General features: G+C 48.9%; 1 non-coding gene across 1 annotated transcript; it reads left to right on the top strand.

Annotated features, from left to right (window-relative positions):
- Nucleotides 1–271: 271 nt before the first annotated feature.
- TRNAQ-UUG (transfer RNA glutamine (anticodon UUG)) lies at nt 272–343 on the top strand. Its single transcript has one exon. It is a non-coding gene; the product is annotated as a tRNA-Gln (tRNA).
- Nucleotides 344–6,140: the final 5,797 nt, after the last annotated feature.

Here is a 6,140-nt window from a genome sequence, read left to right as displayed (position 1 = left end):
GTGGGAATAGTCCCTGTCAGTAGGCATGTCAATCGTTTAGAATCCTGGTGTCGGTATAGTGACCGTCAGTCTCCCGACCGCCAGTCACATACCTACGTCCCATACTGACAGCAAGAAAAGAGTTAAATGACAGTTTGTTAAACAATGTACATGCCTAATGGTTTCACATTTGACTTTGTCATAATCCACCCATTAATGAGTCATGTATACAAATATGTAATTAGATGAGAGTAGTACATGCTGTTAATGACATTTGTTTTTAAGTATAAGTGGTTCCATGGTGTAATGGTTAGCACTCTGGACTTTGAATCCAGCAATCCGAGTTCAAATCTCGGTGGGACCTACAGTTTTGATTAATTTATCTTAAAATAGAGTGAATTAGTCATCTATCCTCAAATTATTGTCTTGAATCAGTATTATTTACTGAATGATCTAGCACCAAATGCTAGCTTAAAATGCAGTCCCCTGTCCCATTACCTTTTCAGGGCTAAGGTTACCTCTGAACATTGGTAAAGGACAAGCAGAGCTTGGTATTATATTGAGCACACCTGACCATGTCATGCCACTGTTTAATTTAGCAAACATAGCTAAAGTATAAAGTTACACTGAAGCTTGGGTAATGTAGTAGCTATGACTTAAAGGTCCAGTGAAAATTTCTCAGTGGGACCTCAAATTTTTTTTTTACTTATCTTAAAAAGACTCATCTATCTTATTGTCATGAGTCGGTATTATTTGCATAATGATTTAGCACCAAATGCTAGCTTGAAATGCCCTTAGTCACCCCAAATGGGCACTACAAGGGCCAGCCACTTGAAGGATCTAGGGGTAAATTATACAATTTAAATATATTCTTGTATGTGCTATTATGATGTACTGTAGCATAACAATATGCAATTATATGACCCAGAGTGCGTAATATTATGATGTAGTGTAGTGTTAGGGACTGCCAGTATCAGAGAAGCCTGGACTGTGCCTGGCAGCTTAATAGTATCTGTGCAAATATATGCAACCAAAAGCTCTAAATTTATATTATTATGTTGGTGGAAAATATTATTTCTCTGACGTCCTAGTGGATGCTGGGAACTCCGTAAGGACCATGGGGAATAGCGGCTCCGCAGGAGACTGGGCACAAAAGTAAAGCTTTAGGACTACCTGGTGTGCACTGGCTCCTCCCCCTATGACCCTCCTCCAAGCCTCAGTTAGATTTTTGTGCCCGGCCGAGAAGGGTGCACACTAGGGGCTCTCCTGAGCTTCTTAGTGAAAGTTTAGTTTTAGGTTTTTTATTTTCAGTGAGACCTGCTGGCAACAGGATCACTGCTTCGAGGGACTAAGGGGAGAAGAAGCGAACCTGCCTGCTTGCAGCCAGCTTGGGCTTCTTAGGCTACTGGACACCATTAGCTCCAGAGGGACCGAACACAGGCCCAGCCTCGGAGTCCGGTCCCAGAGCCGCGCCGCCGGCCCCCTTACAGAGCCAGTAGCAAGAAGAGGTCCGGAAAAATCGGCGGCAGAAGACATCAGTCTTCAACAAGGTAGCGCACAGCACTGCAGCTGTGCGCCATTGCTCCTCAGGCACACTTCACACTCCGGTCACTGAGGGTGCAGGGCGCTAGGGGGGGGCGCCCTGAGCAGCAATGTAAAACACCTTGGCTGGCGAAAATACACCACATATAACTTCCAGGGCTATATGGATGTATTTTAACCCCTGCCAGAATTCACCAAAAAGCGGGAGAAAAGGCCGCCGAGAAGGGGGCGGAGCCTATCTCCTCAGCACATGGGCGCCATTTTCCATCACAGCTCCGCTGGAAGGACGTCTCCCTGACTCTCCCCTGCAGTCCTGCACTACAGAAAAGGGTAAAAAAGAGAGGGGGGGCACTAATTTGGCGCAGTTTTGATAATAACAGCAGCTATAAAGGGAAAAGCACGTTATATAGTGGTATTCCTGTCTATATATAGTGCTCTGGTGTGTGCTGGCATACTCTCCCTCTGTCTCCCCAAAGGGCTAGTGGGGTCCTGTCCTCTATCAGAGCATTCCCTGTGTGTGTGCGGTGTGTCGGTACGATTGTGTCGACATGTTTGAGGAGGAAAATGAGATGGAGGCGGAGCAATTGCCTATAATAGAGTTGTCACCCCCTAGGGAGTCGACACCTGAGTGGATGAGCTTATGGAAGGAATTGCGTGACAATGTCAGCTCTTTACGAAAGACAGTTGACGATATGAGACAGCCGGCTACTCAGCTTGTGCCTGTCCAGGGGTCTCAAACGCCATCAGGGGCTCTAAAACGCCCGTTACCTCAGATGGCAGACACAGACACGGATACTGACTCCAGTGTCGACGATGATGAGACAAATGTAACTTCCAGTAGGGCCGCACGTTACATGATTGAGGCAATTAAAAATGTTTTGCATATTTCTGATAATACAAGTACCACTAAAAAGCGCTCACACGCTTGTCTAAACAGGTGGCACTACCCTCTCCTGATACGGCCGCCCTAAAGGAACCTGCCGACAGAAAGCAGGAGAATATCCTAAAATGTATATACACTCACACGGGTGTTATACTGCGACCGGCAATCGCCTCAGCCTGGATGTGCAGTGCTGGGGTGGCGTGGTCGGATTCCCTGACTGAAAATATTGATACCCTAGATAGGGACAGTATATTACTGACTATAGAGCATTTAAAAGATGCATTTTTATATATGCGTGATGCGCAGAGGGATATTTGCCGACTGGCATCAAGAGTTAGCGCGCTGTCCATTTCTGCAAGAAGAGGGTTATGGACGCAGCAGTGGTCAGGTGATGCGGATTCCAAAAGGCACATGGAAGTATAAGCCTTATAAGGGGGAGGAGTTATTTGGGGTAGGTCTGTCAGACCTGGTAGCCACGGCAACTGCTGGAAAATCCAAATTTTTACCCCAGGTAGCCTCTCAACATAAGAAGACGCCGTATTATCAGGCGCAGTCCTTTCGGCCCCATAAGGGCAAGCGGGCAAAAGGCTCCTAATTTCTGCCCCGTGGCAGAGGGAGAGGAAAAAGGCTGCAGCACACAGCCAGTTCCCAGGAACAGAAGCCCTCTCCCGCCTCCGCAAAGTCCTCAGCATGACGCTGGGGCTTTACAAGCGGACTCAGGCACGGTGGGGGCCTGTCTCAAGAAGTTCAGCGCGCAGTGGGCCCACTCGCAAGTGGACCCCTGGATCCTTCAGGTGGTATCTCAGGGGTACAAATTGGAATTCGAGACGTCTCCCCCTCGCCGTTTCCTAAAGTCTGCTTTACCGACGTCTCCCTCAGACAGGGAGGCAGTATTGCAAGCCATTCACAAGCTGTATTCCCAGCAGGTGATAATCCCCTCCTGCAACAGGGAAAGGGGTATTATTCCACACTGTTTGTGGTACCGAAGCGGACGGCTCGGTGAGACCAATTTTAAATCTAAAATCCTTGAACACTTACATACAGAGGTTCAAATTCAAGATGGAGTCACTCAGAGCAGTGATTGCAAACCTGGAAGAAGGGGATTATATGGTGTCTCTGGACATCAAAGATGCTTACCTACATGTCCCAATTTACCCTTCTCACCAAGGGTACCTCAGGTTTGTGGTACAGAATTGTCACTATCAGTTTCAGACGCTGCCGTTTGGCTTGTCCACGGCACCCCGGGTCTTTACCAAGGTAATGGCCGAAATGATGATACTCCTTCGAAGGAAGGGAGTTTTAGTTATCCCTTACTTGGACAATCTCCTGATAAGGGCAAGATCCAGGGAACAGTTGGAAGTCGGGGTAGCACTATCTCAGATAGTGTTGCGGCAGCACGGTTGGATTCTCAATATTCCAAAATTGCAGCTGATCCCGACGACACGCCTTCTATTCCTAGGGATGATCTTGGACACAGTCCAGAAAAAGGGTTTTCTCCCGGAGGAGAAAGCCAGGGAGTTATCCGAGCTAGTCAGAAATCTCCTAAAACCAGGCCAAGTCTCAGTGCATCAATGCACAAGGGTCCTGGGAAAAATGGTGGCTTCCTACGAAGCAATCCCATTCGGCAGATTCCACGCAAGAACCTTCCAGTGGGATCTGCTAGACAAATGGTCCGGGTCGCATCTTCAGATGCATCAGCGGATAATCTTGTCACCAAAGACAAGGGTGTCTCTCCTGTGGTGGTTGCAGAGTGCTCATCTTCTAGAGGGCCGCAGATTCGGCATTCAGGACTGGGTCCTGGTGACCACGGATGCCAGCCTGAGAGGCTGGGGAGCAGTCACACAGGGAAGAAATTTCCAGGGCTTGTGGTCAAGCCTGGAGACATCACTTCACATAAATATCCTGGAGCTAAGGGCCATCTACAATGCTCTAAGCCTAGCAAGACCTCTGCTTCAAGGTCGGCCGGTGCTGATCCAGTCAGACAACATCACGGCAGTCGCCCACGTAAACAGACAGGGCGGCACAAGAAGCAGGAGGGCAATGGCAGAAGCTGCAAGGATTCTTCGCTGGGCGGAAAATCATGTGAAAGCACTGTCAGCAGTGTTCATTCCGGGAGTGGACAACTGGGAAGCAGACTTCCTCAGCAGGCATGACCTCCACCCGGGAGAGTGGGGACTTCATCCAGAAGTCTTCCACATGATTGTGAACCGTTGGGAAAAACCAAAGGTGGACATGATGGCGTCCCGCCTCAACAAAAAACTAGACAGGTATTGCGCCAGGTCAAGGGACCCTCAGGCAATAGCTGTGGACGCTCTGGTAACACCATGGGTGTACCAGTCAGTGTATGTGTTCCCTCCTCTGCCTCTCATACCCAAGCTACTGAGAATTATAAGACGGAGAGGAGTAAGAACTATACTCGTGGCTCCGGATTGGCCAAGAAGGACTTGGTACCCGGAACTTCAAGAGATGCTCACAGAGGACCCGTGGCCTCTACCTCTAAGAAGGGACCTGCTCCAGCAGGGACCCTGTCTGTTCCAAGACTTACCGCGACTGCGTTTGACGGCATGGCGGTTGAACGCCGGATCCTGAAGGAAAAAGGCATTCCGGATGAAGTCATCCCTACCCTGATGAAAGCCAGGAAGGATGTAACCGCACAACATTATCACCGTATTTGGCGTAAATATGTTGCGTGGTGCGAGGCCAGGAAGGCCCCTACAGAGGAATTTCAACTGGGTCGTTTCCTGCATTTCCTGCAAACAGGACTGTCTATGGGCCTAAAATTAGGGTCCATTAAGGTTCAAATTTCGGCCCTGTCGATTTTCTTCCAGAAAGAACTGGCTTCAGTTCCTGAAGTTCAGACGTTTGTCAAGGGGGTACTGCATATACAGCCTCCTTTTGTGCCTCCAGTGGCACCTTGGGATCTCAATGTAGTTTTGGGGTTCCTAAAATCACATTGGTTTGAACCACTCACCACTGTGGACTTAAAATATCTCACATGGAAAGTGGTAATGCTGTTGGCCCTGGCTTCGGCCAGGCGTGTGTCAGAATTGGCGGCTTTATCCTATAAAAGCCCTTACCTAATTTTTCATACGGACAGGGCAGAATTGAGGACTCGTCCTCAATTTCTCCCTAAGGTTGTTTCAGCGTTTCACCTGAACCAGCCTATTGTGGTACCTGCGGCTACTAGGGACTTGGAGGACTCCCAAGTTGCTGGACGTAGTCAGGGCCCTGAAAATATATGTTTCCAGGACGGCTGGAGTCAGAAAATCTGACTCGCTGTTTATCCTGTATGCACCCAACAAGCTGGGTGCTCCTGCTTCTAAGCAGACTATTGCTCGTTGGATTTGTAGTACAATTCAGCTTGCACATTCTGTGGCAGGCCTGCCACAGCCTAAATCTGTAAAAGCCCATTCCACAAGGAAGGTGGGCTCATCTTGGGCGGCTGCCCGAGGGGTCTCGGCTTTACAACTTTGCCGAGCAGCTACTTGGTCAGGGGCAAACACGTTTGCCAAATTCTACAAATTTGATACCCTGGCTGAGGAGGACCTGGAGTTCTCTCAGTCGGTGCTGCAGAGTCATCCGCACTCTCCCGCCCGTTTGGGAGCTTTGGTATAATCCCCATGGTCCTTACGGAGTTCCCAGCATCCACTAGGACGTCAGAGAAAATAAGAATTTACTTACCGATAATTCTATTTCTCGTAGTCCGTAGTGGATGCTGGGCGCCCATCCCAAGTGC

Source organism: Pseudophryne corroboree, chromosome 1 (assembly GCF_028390025.1).
Source record: "Pseudophryne corroboree isolate aPseCor3 chromosome 1, aPseCor3.hap2, whole genome shotgun sequence".
Classification (NCBI taxonomy): Eukaryota; Metazoa; Chordata; class Amphibia; order Anura; family Myobatrachidae; genus Pseudophryne; species Pseudophryne corroboree.
The sequence above is the reverse complement of the archived record's forward strand: the minus strand, read 5'-3'. Positions and strand labels throughout refer to the sequence as shown.